This window comes from Engraulis encrasicolus, chromosome 8 (assembly GCF_034702125.1).
Source record: "Engraulis encrasicolus isolate BLACKSEA-1 chromosome 8, IST_EnEncr_1.0, whole genome shotgun sequence".
In the NCBI taxonomy this organism is placed as follows: Eukaryota; Metazoa; Chordata; class Actinopteri; order Clupeiformes; family Engraulidae; genus Engraulis; species Engraulis encrasicolus.
This window is the reverse complement of record NC_085864.1, coordinates 25024164-25040941: the sequence shown is the minus strand read 5'-3', so window position 1 is coordinate 25040941 and position 16778 is coordinate 25024164. Positions and strand designations below refer to the sequence as shown.

General features: G+C 52.0%; 1 pseudogene; it reads right to left on the bottom strand.

Annotated features, from left to right (window-relative positions):
• Positions 1–1276: 1276 nt before the first annotated feature.
• On the bottom strand, positions 1277–16213 carry LOC134453810 (uncharacterized; annotated as a pseudogene).
• Positions 16214–16778: the final 565 nt, after the last annotated feature.

Sequence of the window (16778 nt, the reverse complement as noted above, 5' to 3'; positions counted from 1 at the left end):
TTCCGGGTCTTGCTGTTCAACATTCGGTAGTCCACACACATCCGGAGGCTTCCGTCCTTCTTCCGCACAAGAACAATGGGAGAGGCATAGGGGCTACTACTTTCCCGGATGACCTGACTGTCCAGCAGCTGCCGAAGATGTGTTTTGACTGCATCATAATCGGAGGGCGGCAAGCGCCTGTACCTCTGCCTAACTGGCTTGTCATCAAGCAAGGGAATGTCATGTGAGAGGAGATTAGTGCAACCAAGGTCACCTTCAAAAGCAGAAAACACAAGCTCATGTTTCAACAGCAAAGACCTAACTTTTTCTTGTTCAGGGGGTGAGAGTACAGAGAGATCAATGCTCTGAATGTGCTCCCTCACCGAGCTAACCTGACCAGTGTGTGTCTGGAGGGTTGCTGTGAGTGTGTGCATGTCTGGCTTAGCTACCACCTCTGTGATCCCGGTTGGGAGGCTTTCAACGGTGACGTGTGCTAACCGACCTACAGAGTGACGAGGAGGGAGTGTTGCATGCGTCCTACCCACATTGACTACAGGGACAAAGACAGTACCTCGCTGCACTTTAACCAGTGAGGGAGAGATGAGAAGGCCTTCGGGGAGGGAGTCACTTGCCGGCTCCAACAAGACGGGGTTTGAGGCTGCCCCGAATAGGCTAGAGCAGGTGGCAGCTACCAACTTAAGGGTGCCGCCAGGAATGTGAACAGGTCGCCGGCTCCTCACTTTAGCAACGCCTATTCTTCTAGCCTTAGGATATCGCAACTGGGCTTTATGGCAATGCTGTAGGGCCTGTTGCCAAGGAGATGAGGCATGAACCACCGGTGGGAGGTCAAAGAGGGCTGGACCATGCTGCCCAAACAGCACATCGTAACATTCACGAATGACGTTCATCCCTAATACCCCAGGCACTACGGGTTGAGAGGGCTGACCTGGGGGGTCCTTCACAACTAGCCAACCACGTTGTGGGATGACCTTACCAAGCACTTCGACAGTTAACTCAACGTAGCCGGTATAAGGTATGTCCAAACCATTTGCAGCGCGAAGCTGCAACCAATGGCAATTTTGCAGCTGGTCTTTGAAATTTTGCATAAAGAAACTTTCTACCATGGTGGATACCATGGAGCCTGTGTCTAACAGACAATTTACCACTACACCCCCTGCTCTGACAGCTACCTTTGGGCACTGACCGAGGAGGGAGGATACGGCTTGGCGCGTGACTTTTGGGCCAAGTGAGCCAGTGGTGCCCCCTTCCAACGTGTGACTCAGCACATTGGAGGGAGCTAGTTTCCCGATGCCGGTGCGGAGGGGGAGTCATCAGGCCTGCTCTGGGGGGCAGGACTAGGCGCTGGGGGCACATACTCATTCCGACACTCCCTGGCATAATGCCCATGCTGCTGGCACCGCCTACAGATCAGGGGGGAAGAACGACTAGGCCTTGCTGGACGTGAACGGGGCTGCATCATGTTAAAACTATTGGCCAGCTGACTTATCTGCTCTTGCTGTTTCAGCACCATGGCCCTTAACTCTGCCATTTCCGAGTTAGCTGAGGGGGAAGGGACACTCTGCTGGGCCCTGCCATACTGCATCGCACAGACGGAAGGAACGGAATGACTCCTACCTCTGGCAACATCATTAGGCCTGCCCTCACGCTCCCACCGGATGGCTTCAGCCCGCACCTCCAACATGGTCATGTCTGCCTTTTGGCGAATCAGTCGTTTCAATTCCCTGCGTAGATCGGAGTCAAGAACATGTTCTGCAAATTGATAACGTAACAACTGGTCATACTGGGGTACTGAATCTGGAGAGCACTGCTTAACCTTGTCCATAAGGGAAAGAAGGGCATGAGAGTATTCTTGCAGAGATTCACCGTCACGTTGTTTCCTTGAAAAGAAATTCTCTTGGAGGGCAACATAAGATTTTGAGCACCCATGCAATTCTCTGAGCACAGTCTCAATTTTAATTGGGTCTTCACGCTCTGCTCGAGGCCTATATTTAATCTCATCTCTGGCCTCACCCTCCAAGTGATCAAACATGAAATATGCCTTGTCACGTGAACCTATATTTCTTACACGAACACAAGCATTAACCTCTTCCACCCAATCATCAATGCTAATGCCCACCCGCCCCCTAAACACAGGACATTTACGCTCCCTAGGGAGGTACAAGACTCGCTCGGTAGAAGCAGCATTACCAGCACGTGTAGTCTGTCCATTAGGGGGCCCTGATGAGGCATTGGAGGTCTCGGGCGTGGCAGCGGGGGCTGCCGCAACTGGCCTGTTAGCCGCTTCCTGGGTGAGTCGGTCATTGTCCGAGCGGAGCTGACGCACTAGCTCCCTTAGCTCCTCCAGTTCCTCCGCCATCACTAAAAGGGAAGACAGTCAGGTGATGTTAACGAGGAGGAGGAGAGGTCGGAACAGGGGTGAAGATTTCCAGGCGTGGTGCGGTTCTTCAGGTCAGCTGCAGGGTCCCTCGATGCGCCGACTGCTGCTCTGCCTCTAAATGAAACCACAGTTATTGCCCTTCAAAAAAACAAACAAACAAAAAAAAACACTTGCAATCCACGCCTCTGTTTACATATTCTGCCAACTACTGCCACTTTGTAACCGGGGGTAGGTTGGAGATTTAAGTATTTAAGTGTTTTAACGACTACGCCACTGGTGGCCTTGCACCACCAGATATACTTGTTGAACAATGGTTCTTAGACCAGGTTTTAGCACAAGAGGGTTTCCCACACACAGGTAAGCAAGTAAGAGCAGAGACGTGAATTCAGGTGAATAATCAAATGGTAATTATTTATTGAAAACAGAAAGAAAACAGATTCAATACGAGCATTATTAAACAAAACTGAAAATAAATCAAAATGAATGACTCAAATTTAAAACAACAAAAAGGGCAACAACTGGGTGTACAAAAAGGTCTAACAGAGCAGCAGTGGCAATCGCTCTGCCAAGACAAAAAGGAAAACATAAGCTGCATGGACATGGGAAGGTTCACCTATCAACAATATTTACTGATGCTAAGCATGCAATACTATTTCATACACACCATCATGCAAATCATGCAATAAAAAGGTTAAGAAACGCCATAACACACATCATGCAATAATTTCAGGAAATCACACACACACTTTAAACAAGCCATGCAGGTTATTTTAAGATTTCACCGTTAAACAAATCATGCGACGCTACAAGCAGTAAACACTATTTACAGATGTTCAACCACACACACACACACACAGCAAGCTTTACCTCTAGGCCTCGAATGAGGATTAACCAATTGCGTCCGGCGTCTCCGGCCGTCACAGCAATGCCTACTCACAAACAAGACACTGTTACACGCCAGCCACAAACAAATAGACAATTCAAAACGCATTGCTTTCAAATGCATGTGATCATAAAATGTAATGAAACATACTTCAGGTTCCAGTCGCCAGCGATCGCCAGTGCCAGGGCGCTCCTGGCGTTCTCTGGACAAAACCTCGGGAACAGAGAACAAATTGATCATGATGACAGCATTTACATTACATTTTGTTTTAAGTGCATGTTTACAAAGTCTTCAAATACCTGCGGTACACGAGTAGTGCACCTAACCGGACATAGGTCTAGGTCCACAGCACAACACCTATTTTAAAACATTACATTAGGTTCTTACACCGAGCACTAAGTTTAACACAATCAGTTACAGAGTATAAATACAGCACATACCTCGGGCAGCGAGCACAGTGAGCGCGGGGATGACAAGTCAGACGAACCAGAGCTTGTGTTTACCTGCTGGTGAGTGACCCTTTTTATGAATGAAAAGTTGATTGCGTAGCTACCGGCATGCTAACCAGGGGGGGTGTGTCAGCAAGGGACTACTACGGTGGCCAAGAGCAGCCAACAGGCTGCCGGTTACATTTTACCCCTCCTTTTTGTGTCTGCGTCCCGCAGATAAAAGGGGACATCTAATGAAAGATGTTCTAAAGAATTGGGCAGCAAAGACACTAGGAGTGAGAAATAACTGGGCTTGAGGCGACTACAGCAACTCTAACACCAGGGTCGGAAGACTACTACAACTTTACTGCTAGAGCCAAGCACCCGGGAGTTCATAGCCCCATCTGCCCTACCCACTGTTGATTCCGGCAGGCGATGTGGGTTCCCGTGTCTTCCTGCGGTGGTGCGTGAAGTTCTCCGAAAGGTGGGTATGCCGTCCTCAGGGTTCGCCTCTGAGGAGGTAGAGGGTCGGACCGCAGTGGTTGGAAGGGGTTCAGCGTTCACAAGTGGAGGCGGAACTTCTGGGGCTCCTGCCCGAGGGACAGCCGAGCTCCCCTGGTCGGGCTGTGGCAAGGGCCCAGATGCAGCGACACAGACCCAGCGTCCAAGCTCATTTCCCTCATCTTCATCAGGTAGGTTTTGAGGTTCTGCCAGCATGACGGGCAACTCCCCAGCCTGACTTGGGGGTACTGGTTTCAGCATGGTCCGGTGCACTTGTCGAGTCTTGTCCAGGTCATGCCTGGGTGCTATGGAGTACACCACCCCTCCCGGAGGCGGTGCTCGGAGGACCTGGTGAATGGCTGGGCTCCAGGCATCCTGGATCTTGTTACGACCTCTGACTGTGTGATCTCGAACATAGACCAGTTGTCCCACCTCCAATGGGTCACATTGGCCCTTCTGGTCATGTCGTGCTTTCCTCTGGGCTGCTGCTGCTTCCATCCGTCCTTTGGCACCCTGGAAGGCCACGTCCAGCCGCCTCTGGTGCTCCTGCACCCAGTCGCTTACTCGGCCAGCTTCCGGTTCTTGCACCCTGCCCAGCAGAAAGTCAATTGGCAATTGCGGCTCTTGACCAAACATTAAGAAATGCGGAGACTCGCCGGTTGACTGGTGAATGGTGGTGTTGTAACTGAATACAAGCTGAGGTAGGTAATCAGGCCAGTGGTTCTTCTGCTCAAGGGAGAGCGTACGGAGCAGATTGTGCATCGTTCGGTTGAACCGCTCACACTGGCCATTACCCTGCGGGTGGTAGGGTGTTGTACGGGTCTTCTGTATGCCATATAGGTCACACAGCTGTTGAATGATGATGCTTTCAAAGCTGCGGCCTTGGTCGGAATGGAGGCGAGCTGGGACCCCATACCGGACAAACCACTCTCGAACCAGCACGCTGGCCACCGTTGACGCCTTCTGGTCCCGTGTGGGTACTGCCTGGGTAAACTTGGAAAATACATCCGTCATGACTAGCACCTGTTCTTTACCATCACGAGAGGGTTCTAGCAGCGTGAAGTCAATTGCCACGACTTGGTTCGGCCGGGCCGCAAGTAGGTGTCCCATTGGTGCATGCAGCTTTGGCTGGGTCTGCTTCGACAGAATGCAACGTGTACAGTCTTTGCGCTACTCCTTGATATCTTCCCTCATGCATGGCCAGTAGCATCGCTGCCGAATCAGTTCTATGGTTCGTTCGTTGCCCTGGTGCCCATGCCTATCATGGAGTTCCCCGAGCACGTCGTCCTTCAGGCATTCTGGCAACACGAGTTGAAGGATCTCTTCTCCCCCATCAGGTCGCTGGATCTGGTGGTGCAGGACCTAACGAACATCAACCAACCTATCCCACTGCTTCAATAGCAACTTAGCTCGTTCCGACAGCCCATCGCATTCTATGGAGTTGGGTGGCTTCTGTGCACGCCAGAAGGGCAGGATTGAACCGATGGTGGGGTCTGCAGTTTGCAGGGCCTTCATATCGCCTGGGGTTCGAGACGGGAGGGCCGACGTGCTTGCTTGAGTCACCTGGAGGGGCCCCTCACGACGAGCGGCTTGCAGAAGAGGAACTGGAAGGACGGTACCGGCGGTGGCAGGGCTGGTGGCTTCGCAACCTGCTGTGGGGCCCTGGCGAGAGAGTGAGTCAGCATTCCTGTTCAGGCGTCCTGAGCGGTATCGGATGGTGTAGTTGAAGACGGCGAGCTCTGCCACCCATCGCTGTTCGGTGGCACCCAACTTCGCAGTGTCCAGATGGCTCAGGGGGTTGTTGTCGGTCCAGACGGTGCACTGCTGACCCCACAGGTACTCCCGGAATTTCTCAGACATTGCCCACTTCATGGCCAGGAATTCCAGTTTCATGGAGCTGTAGTTCTTCTCGGGAGGACTGAGACTTCGGCTGGCATAGGCAATGGGACGGACTTTCCCCTCCTGTTCCTGGGACAACACTGCTCCGAGCCCGATGTGGCTGGCGTCTACCTCAAGAATAAAAGGAAGGTTGAAGTTAGCAAAGGCCAAGATGGGTGCATGTACCAACCTGTTCTTCAGCTCCTGGAAGCTCTGATCACAGGCCTCTGTCCAGGCTCCATCCAGTCTTGGGCCTCGCCCCTTACGCGTCTTCGTCCCAGCCAGGTCAGCCACCAGGCGATGCAGGGGGGAGGCAAGGGAGGAAAACCCTGGGACAAATCGCCGGTAGTAACTGGCGAACCCCAGAAATGACCTGAGGTCTGAGACATTGGTGGGGTGGGGCCAATTGCTCACTGCCGAGACCTTACCAGGGTCTGTTGCGACACCATCACAGGAGATAACATGCCCCAGGTATTGGACCTCCTTCCTGAAGAAGCAGCATTTCTCCAGCTTGGCTTTCAGTCCTTCTCGATGGAGACGGTTGAGGACCAGGTCCAGGCGGCTCACATGATTGTCTACATTGGAAGAGAAAACAATTATATCGTCCAAGTACAGTAATAAGGATTGACAGTGCTGATCCCCAAACAACCGCTCCATCAATCGCTGGAAGGTGCTCGGGGCATTGCACAACCCAAAGGGCATTCGATTGAACTCGAATAGCCCAAAGGGCGTGCAAAAGGCAGTCTTCGGGCGATCCCCCTCAGTGACCGGGACTTGGTTGTAGCCGCTCGCTAGGTCTAGGGTTGAGAACCACTGTGCCCCGGACAGGGCATCCAGGGACTCCTCAATGCGGGGGAGCGGAAAGGCATCCTTCCGGGTCTTGCTGTTCAGCATTCGGTAGTCCACACACATCCGGAGGCTTCCGTCCTTCTTCCGCACAAGAACAATGGGAGAGGCATAGGGGCTACTACTTTCCCGGATGACCTGACTGTCCAGCAGCTGCCGAAGATGTGTTTTGACTGCATCATAATCGGAGGGCGGCAAGCGCCTGTACCTCTGCCTAACTGGCTTGTCATCAAGCAAGGGAATGTCATGTGAGAGGAGATTAGTGCAACCAAGGTCACCTTCAAAAGCAGAAAACACAAGCTCATGTTTCAACAGCAAAGACCTAACTTTTTCTTGTTCAGGGGGTGAGAGTACAGAGAGATCAATGTTCTGAATGTGCTCCCTCACCGAGCTAACCTGACCAGTGTGTGTCTGGAGGGTTGCTGTGAGTGTGTGCATGTCTGGCTTAGCTACCACCTCTGTGATTCCGGTTGGGAGGCTTTCAACGGTGACGTGTGCTAACCGACCTACAGAGTGACGAGGAGGGAGTGTTGCATGCGTCCTACCCACATTGACTACAGGGACAAAGACAGTACCTCGCTGCACTTTAACCAGTGAGGGAGAGATGAGAAGGCCTTCGGGGAGGGAGTCACTTGCCGGCTCCAACAAGACGGGGTTTGAGGCTGCCCCGAATAGGCTAGAGCAGGTGGCAGCTACCAACTTAAGGGTGCCGCCAGGAATGTGAACAGGTCGCCGGCTCCTCACTTTAGCAACGCCTATTCTTCTAGCCTTAGGATATCGCAACTGGGCTTTATGGCAATGCTGTAGGGCCTGTTGCCAAGGAGACGAGGCATGAACCACCGGTGGGAGGTCAAAGAGGGCTGGACCATGCTGCCCAAACAGCACATCGTAACATTCACGAATGACGTTCATCCCTAATACCCCAGGCACTACGGGTTGAGAGGGCTGACCTGGGGGGTCCTTCACAACTAGCCAACCACGTTGTGGGATGACCTTACCAAGCACTTCGACAGTTAACTCAACGTAGCCAGTATAAGGTATGTCCAAACCATTTGCAGCGCGAAGCTGCAACCAATGGCAATTTTGCAGCTGGTCTTTGAAATTTTGCATAAAGAAACTTTCTACCATGGTGGATACCATGGAGCCTGTGTCTAACAGACAATTTACCACTACACCCCCTGCTCTGACAGCTACCTTTGGGCACTGACCGAGAAGGGAGGATACGGCCTGCCGCGTGACTTTTGGGCCAAGTGAGCCAGTGGTGCCCCCTTCCAACGTGTGACTCAGCACATTGGAGGGAGCTAGTTTCCCGCTGCCGGTGTGGAGGGAGAGTCTTCAGGCCTGCTCTGGGGGGCAGGACTACGCGCTGGGGGCACATACTCATTCCGACACTCCCTGGCATAATGTCCATGCTGCTGGCACTGCCTACAGATCAGGGGGGAAGAACGACTAGGCCTTGCTGGACGTGAAGGGGGCTGCATCATGTTAAAACTATTGGTCAGCTGACTTATCTGCTCTTGCTGTTTCAGCACCATGGCCCTTAACTCTGCCATTTCCGAGTTAGCCGAGGGGGACGGGACACTCTGCTGGGCCCTGCCATACTGCATCGCACAGAGGGAAGGAACGGAATGACTCCTACCTCTGGCATCATTTGGCCTGCCCTCACGCTCCCACCGGATGGCTTCAGCCCGCACCTCCAACATGGTCATGTCTGCCTTTTGGCGAATCAGTCGTTTCAATTCCCTGCGTAGATCGGAGTCAAGAACATGTTCTGCAAATTGATCACGTAACAACTGGTCAGACTGGGGTACTGAATCTGGAGAGCACTGCTTAACCTGGTCCATAAGGGAAAGAAGGGCATGAGAGTATTCTTGCAGAGATTCACCGTCACGTTGTTTCCTTGAAAAGAAATTCTCTTGGAGGGCAACATAAGATTTTGAGCACCCATACAATTCTCTGAGCACAGTCTCAATTTTAATTGGGTCTTCACGCTCTGCTCGAGGCCTATATTTAATCTCATCTCTGGCCTCACCCTCCAAGTGATCAAACATGAAATATGCCTTGTCACGTGAACCTATATTTCTTACACGAACACAAGCATTAACCTCTTCCACCCAATCATCAATGCTAATGCCCACCCGCCCCCTAAACACAGGACATTTACGCTCCCTAGGGAGGTACAAGACTCGCTCGGTAGAAGCAGCATTACCAGCACGTGTAGTCTGTCCATTAGGGGGCCCTGATGAGGCATTGGAGGTCTCGGGCGTGGCAGCGGGGGCTGCCGCAACTGGCCTGTTAGCCGCTTCCTGGGTGAGTCGTTCATTGTCCGAGCGGAGCTGACGCACTAGCTCCCTTAGCTCCTCCAGTTCCTCCGCCATCACAAAAAGGGAAAGCAGTCAGGTGATGTTAACGAGGAGGAGAGGTCGGAACAGGGGTGAAGATTTCCAGGCGTGGTGCGGTTCTTCAGGTCAGCTGCAGGGTCCCTCGATGCGCCGACTGCTGCTCTGCCTCTAAATGAAACCACAGTTATTGCCCTTCAAAAAAACAAAAAAAAAACCACTTGCAATCCACGTCTCTGTTTACTTATTCTGCCAACTACTGCCACTTTGTAACCGAGGGTAGGTTGGAGAGTTAAGTATTTAAGTGTTTTAACGACTACGCCACTGGTGGCCTTGCACCACCAGATATACTTGTTGAACAATGGTTCTTAGACCAGGTTTTAGCACAAGAGGGTTTCCCACACACAGGTAAGCAAGTAAGAGCAGAGACGTGAATTCAGGTGAATAATCAAATGGTAATTATTTATTGAAAACAGAAAGAAAACAGATTCAATACGAGCATTATTAAACAAAACTGAAAATAAATCAAAATGAATGACTCAAATTTAAAACAACAAAAAGGGCAACAACTGGGTGTACAAAAAGGTCTAACAGAGCAGCAGTGGCAATCGCTCTGCCAAGACAAAAAGGAAAACATAAGCTGCATGGACATGGGAAGGTTCACCTATCAACAATATTTACTGATGCTAAGCATGCAATACTATTTCATACACACCATCATGCAAATCATGCAATAAAAAGGTTAAGAAACGCCATAACACACATCATGCAATAATTTCAGGAAATCACACACACACTTTAAACAAGCCATGCAGGTTATTTTAAGATTTCACCGTTAAACAAATCATGCGACGCTACAAGCAGTAAACACTATTTACAGATGTTCAACCACACACACACACACACAGCAAGCTTTACCTCTAGGCCTCGAATGAGGATTAACCAATTGCGTCCGGCGTCTCCGGCCGTCACAGCAATGCCTACTCACAAACAAGACACTGTTACACGCCAGCCACAAACAAATAGACAATTCAAAACGCATTGCTTTCAAATGCATGTGATCATAAAATGTAATGAAACATACTTCAGGTTCCAGTCGCCAGCGATCGCCAGTGCCAGGGCGCTCCTGGCGTTCTCTGGACAAAACCTCGGGAACAGAGAACAAATTGATCATGATGACAGCATTTACATTACATTTTGTTTTAAGTGCATGTTTACAAAGTCTTCAAATACCTGCGGTACACGAGTAGTGCACCTAACCGGACATAGGTCTAGGTCCACAGCACAACACCTATTTTAAAACATTACATTAGGTTCTTACACCGAGCACTAAGTTTAACACAATCAGTTACAGAGTATAAATACAGCACATACCTCGGGCAGCGAGCACAGTGAGCGCGGGGATGACAAGTCAGACGAACCAGAGCTTGTGTTTACCTGCTGGTGAGTGACCCTTTTTATGAATGAAAAGTTGATTGCGTAGCTACCGGCATGCTAACCAGGGGGGGTGTGTCAGCAAGGGACTACTACGGTGGCCAAGAGCAGCCAACAGGCTGCCGGTTACATTTTACCCCTCCTTTTTGTGTCTGCGTCCCGCAGATAAAAGGGGACATCTAATGAAAGATGTTCTAAAGAATTGGGCAGCAAAGACACTAGGAGTGAGAAATAACTGGGCTTGAGGCGACTACAGCAACTCTAACACCAGGGTCGGAAGACTACTACAACTTTACTGCTAGAGCCAAGCACCCGGGAGTTCATAGCCCCATCTGCCCTACCCACTGTTGATTCCGGCAGGCGATGTGGGTTCCCGTGTCTTCCTGCGGTGGTGCGTGAAGTTCTCCGAAAGGTGGGTATGCCGTCCTCAGGGTTCGCCTCTGAGGAGGTAGAGGGTCGGACCGCAGTGGTTGGAAGGGGTTCAGCGTTCACAAGTGGAGGCGGAACTTCTGGGGCTCCTGCCCGAGGGACAGCCGAGCTCCCTTGGTTGGGCTGTGGCAAGGGCCCAGATGCAGAGACACAGACCCAGCGTCCAAGCTCATTTTCCTCATCTTCATCAGGTAGGTTCTGAGGTTCTGCCAGCATGATGGGCAACTCCCCAGCCTGACTTGGGGGTACTGGTTTCAGCATGGTCCGGTGCACTTGTCGAGTCTTGTCCAGGTCATGCCTGGGTGCTATGGAGTACACCACCCCTCCCGGAGGCGGTGCTCGGAGGACCTGGTGAATGGCTGGGCTCCAGGCATCCTGGATCTTGTTACGACCTCTGACTGTGTGATCTCGAACATAGACCAGTTGTCCCACCTCCAATGGGTCACATTGGCCCTTCTGGTCATGTCGTGCTTTCCTCTGGGCTGCTGCTGCTTCCATCCGTCCTTTGGCACCCTGGAAGGCCACGTCCAGCCGCCTCTGGTGCTCCTGCACCCAGTCGCTTACTCGGCCAGCTTCCGGTTCTTGCACCCTGCCCAGAAAGTCAATTGGCAATTGCGGCTCTTGACCGGACATTAAGAAATGAGGAGACTCGCCGGTTGACTGGTGAATGGTGGTGTTGTAACTGAATACAAGCTGAGGTAGGTAATCAGGCCAGTGGTTCTTCTGCTCAAGGGAGAGCGTACGGAGCAGATTGTGCATCGTTCGGTTGAACCGCTCACACTGGCCATTACCCTGCGGGTGGTAGGGTGTTGTACGGGTCTTCTGTATGCCATATAGGTCACACAGCTGTTGAATGATGATGCTTTCAAAGCTGCGGCCTTGGTCGGAATGGAGGCGAGCTGGGACCCATACCGGACAACCCACTCTCGAACCAGCACACTGGCCACCGTCAACGCCTTCTGGTCCCGTGTCGGTACTGCCTGGGTAAACTTGGAAAATACATCCGTCATGACTAGCACCTGTTCTTTACCATCACGAGAGGGTTCTAGCAGCGTGAAGTCAATTGCCACGACTTGGTTCGGCCGGGCCGCAAGTAGGTGTCCCATTGGTGCATGCAGCTTTGGCTGGGTCTGCTTCGACAGAATGCAACGTGTACAGTCTTTGCGCCACTCCTTGATATCTTCCCTCATGCATGGCCAGTAGCATCGCTGCCGAATGAGTTCTATGGTTCGTTCGGTGCCCTGGTGCCCATGCCTATCATGGAGTTCCCCGAGCACGTCGTCCTTCAGGCATTCTGGCAACACGAGTTGAAGGATCTCTTCTCCCCCATCAGGTCGCTGGATCTGGCGGTGCAGGACCTCACGGACATCAACCAACTTATCCCACTGCTTCAATAGCAATTTAGCTCGTTCCGACAGCCCATCGCATTCTATGGAGTTGGGTGGCTTCTGTGCACGCCAGAACGGGAGGATTGAACCGATGGTGGGGTCTGCAGTTTGCAGGGCCTTCATATCGCCTGGGGTTCGAGACGGGAGGGCCGACGTGCTTGCTTGAGTCACCTGGAGGGGCCCCTCACGACGAGCGGCTTGCAGAAGAGGAACTGGAAGGACGGTACCGGCGGTGGCAGGGCTGGTGGCTTCGCAACCTGCTGCAGGGCCCTGGCGCGAGAGTGAGTCAGCATTCCTGTTCAGGCGTCCTGAGCGGTATCGGATGGTGTAGTTGAAGACGGCGAGCTCTGCCACCCATCGCTGTTCGGTGGCACCCAACTTCGCAGTGTCCAGATGGCTCAGGGGGTTGTTGTCGGTCCAGACGGTGCACTGCTGACCCCACAGGTACTCCCGGAATTTCTCAGACATTGCCCACTTCATGGCCAGGAATTCCAGTTTCATGGAGCTGTAGTTCTTCTCGGGAGGACTGAGACTTCGGCTGGCATAGGCAATGGGACGGACTTTCCCCTCCTGTTCCTGGGACAACACTGCTCTGAGCCCGATGTGGCTGGCGTCTACCTTAAGAATAAAAGGAAGGTTGAAGTTAGCAAAGGCCAAGATGGGTGCATTCACCAACCTGTTCTTCAGCTCCTGGAAGCTCTGATCACAGGCCTCTGTCCAGGCTCCATCCAGTCTTGGGCCTCGCCCCTTACGCGTCTTCGTCCCAGCCAGGTCAGCCACCAGGCGATGCAGGGGGGAGGCAAGGGAGGAAAACCCTGGGACAAATCGCCGGTAGTAACTGGCGAACCCCAGAAATGACCTGAGGTCTGAGACATTGGTGGGGTGGGGCCAATTGCTCACTGCCGAGACCTTACCAGGGTCTGTTGCGACACCATCACAGGAGATAACATGCCCCAGGTATTGGACCTCCTTCCTGAAGAAGCAGCATTTCTCCAGCTTGGCTTTCAGTCCTTCTCGATGGAGACGGTTGAGGACCAGGTCCAGGCGGCTCACATGATTGTCTACATTGGAAGAGAAAACAATTATATCGTCCAAGTACAGTAATAAGGATTGACAGTGCTGATCCCCAAACAACCGCTCCATCAATCGCTGGAAGGTGCTCGGGGCATTGCACAACCCAAAGGGCATTCGATTGAACTCGAATAGCCCAAAGGGCGTGCAAAAGGCAGTCTTCGGGCGATCCCCCTCAGTGACCGGGACTTGGTTGTAGCCGCTCGCTAGGTCTAGGGTTGAGAACCACTGTGCCCCGGACAGGGCATCCAGGGACTCCTCAATGCGGGGGAGCGGAAAGGCATCCTTCCGGGTCTTGCTGTTCAGCATTCGGTAGTCCACACACATCCGGAGGCTTCCGTCCTTCTTCCGCACAAGAACAATGGGGGAGGCATAGGGGCTACTACTTTCCCGGATGACCTGACTGTCCAGCAGCTGCCGAAGATGTGTTTTGACTGCATCATAATCGGAGGGCGGCAAGCGCCTGTACCTCTGCCTAACTGGCTTGTCATCAAGCAAGGGAATGTCATGTGAGAGGAGATTAGTGCAACCAAGGTCACCTTCAAAAGCAGAAAACACAAGCTCATGTTTCAACAGCAAGGACCTAACTTTTTCTTGTTCAGGGGGTGAGAGTACAGAGAGATCAATGTTCTGAATGTGCTCCCTCACCGAGCTTACCTGACCAGTGTGTGTCTGGAGGGTTGCTGTGTGTGTGTGCATGTCTGGCTTAGCTACCACCTCTGTGATTCCGGTTGGGAGGCTTTCAACGGTGACGTGTGCTAACCGACCTACAGAGTGACGAGGAGGGAGTGTTGCATGCGTCCTACCCACATTGACTACAGCGACAAAGACAGTACCTCGCTGCACTTTAACCAGTGAGGGAGAGATGAGAAGGCCTTCGGGGAGGGAGTCACTGGCCGGCTCTAACAAGACGGGGTTTGAGGCTGCCCCGAATAGGCTAGAGCAGGTGGCAGCTACCAACTTAAGGGTGCCGCCAGGAATGTGAACAGGTCGCCGGCTCCTCACTTTAGCAACGCCTATTCTTCTAGCCTTAGGATATCGCAACTGGGCTTTATGGCAATGCTGTAGGGCCTGTTGCCAAGGAGATGAGGCATGAACCACCGGTGGGAGGTCAAAGAGGGCTGGACCATGCTGCCCAAACAGCACATCGTAACATTCACGAATGACGTTCATCCCTAATACCCCAGGCACTACGGGTTGAGAGGGCTGACCTGGGGGGTCCTTCACAACTAGCCAACCACGTTGCGGGATGACCTTACCAAGCACTTCGACAGTTAACTCAACGTAGCCAGTATAAGGTATGTCCAAACCATTTGCAGCGCGAAGCTGCAACCAATGGCAATTTTGCAGCTGGTCTTTGAAATTTTGCATAAAGAAACTTTCTACCATGGTGGATACCATGGAGCCTGTGTCTAACAGACAATTTACCACTACACCCCCTGCTCTGACAGCTACCTTTGGGCACTGACCGAGGAGGGAGGATACGGCTTGGCGCGTGACTTTTGGGCCAAGTGAGCCAGTGGTGCCCCCTTCCAACGTGTGACTCAGCACATTGGAGGGAGCTAGTTTCCCGCTGCCGGTGCGGAGGGGGAGTCATCAGGCCTGCTTTGGGGGGTAGGACTAGGCGCTGGGGGCACATACTCATTCCGACACTCCCTGGCATAATGCCCATGCTGCTGGCACCGCCTACAGATCAGGGGGGAAGAACGACTAGGCCTTGCTGGACGTGAACGGGGCTGCATCATGTTAAAACTATTGGTCAGCTGACTTATCTGCTCTTGCTGTTTCAGCACCATGGCCCTTAACTCTGCCATTTCCGAGTTAGCCGAGGGGGACGGGACACTCTGCTGGGCCCTGCCATACTGCATCGCACAGAGGGAAGGAACGGAATGACTCCTACCTCTGGCATCATTTGGCCTGCCCTCACGCTCCCACCGGATGGCTTCAGCCCGCACCTCCAACATGGTCATGTCTGCCTTTTGGCGAATCAGTCGTTTCAATTCCCTGCGTAGATCGGAGTCAAGAACATGTTCTGCAAATTGATCACGTAACAACTGGTCAGACTGGGGTACTGAATCTGGAGAGCACTGCTTCACCTGGTCCATAAGGGAAAGAAGGGCATGAGAGTATTCTTGCAGAGATTCACCGTCACGTTGTTTCCTTGAAAAGAAATTCTCTTGGAGGGCAACATAAGATTTTGAGCACCCATACAATTCTCTGAGCACAGCCTCAATTTTAATTGGGTCTTCACGCTCTGCTCGAGGCCTATATTTAATCTCATCTCTGGCCTCACCCTCCAAGTGATCAAGCATGAAATATGCCTTGTCACGTGAACCTATATTTCTTACACGAACACAAGCATTAACCTCTTCCACCCAATCATCAATGCTAATGCCCACCCGCCCCCTAAACACAGGACATTTACGCTCCCTAGGGAGGTACAAGACTCGCTCGGTAGAAGCAGCATTACCAGCACGTGTAGTCTGTCCATTAGGGGGCCCTGATGAGGCATTGGAGGTCTCGGGCGTGGCAGCGGGGGCTGCCGCAACTGGCCTGTTAGCCGCTTCCTGGGTGAGTCGGTCATTGTCCGAGCGGAGCTGACGCACTAGCTCCCTTAGCTCCTCCAGTTCCTCCGCCATCACTAAAAGGGAAGACAGTCAGGTGATGTTAACGAGGAGGAGGAGAGGTCGGAACAGGGGTGAAGATTTCCAGGCGTGGTGCGGTTCTTCAGGTCAGCTGCAGGGTCCCTCGATGCGCCGACTGCTGCTCTGCCTCTAAATGAAACCACAGTTATTGCCCTTCAAAAAAAAAACAAACAAACAAAAAAAAACACTTGCAATCCACGTCTCTGTTTACTTAAATCTCCAACTTATCCTGCCGACTACGCCACTTTGTAACCGAGGGTAGGTTGGAGATTTAAGTATTTAAGTGTTTTAACGACTACGCCACTGGTGGCCTTGCACCACCAGATATACTTGTTGAACAATGGTTCTTAGACCAGGTTTTAGCACAAGAGGGTTTCCCACACACAGGTAAGCAAGTAAGAGCAGAGACGTGAATTCAGGTGAATAATCAAATGGTAATTATTTATTGAAAACAGAAAGAAAACAGATTCAATACGAGCATTATTAAACAAAACTGAAAATAAATCAAAATGAATGACTCAAATTTAAAACAACAAAAAGGGCAACAACTGGGTGTACA